Consider the following 298-nt stretch of genomic DNA (forward strand, 5'->3'; position numbering starts at 1 on the left):
CAGTCTCTGTGTATCCTTCCAGAGTTTCTTCTTGAAAACATAGCCATGAATAGCTCAGATGCGGTGGCTCATGCCTGTAATCCCAGCAGTTTGGGAGGGGTGGAGGCAGGTGGATTGCTGTTTGGAGCCCAGGAGCCCAAGACCAGCCAGGGCAATAAGGATGGTGGAATCACCCCTCTACAAAAACAACACATAAATGAATGAACAAAAATTAAGGAGGAAACCTCTGACTTGGAACCTCTCTGATGTTTGAGGCAGGAAAGACTACAGTAATACGTAACTGAACGAAGTACAATTA

The sequence above is a fragment of the Papio anubis genome, chromosome 16 (assembly GCF_008728515.1).
Source record: "Papio anubis isolate 15944 chromosome 16, Panubis1.0, whole genome shotgun sequence".
Lineage (NCBI taxonomy): Eukaryota > Metazoa > Chordata > Mammalia > Primates > Cercopithecidae > Papio > Papio anubis.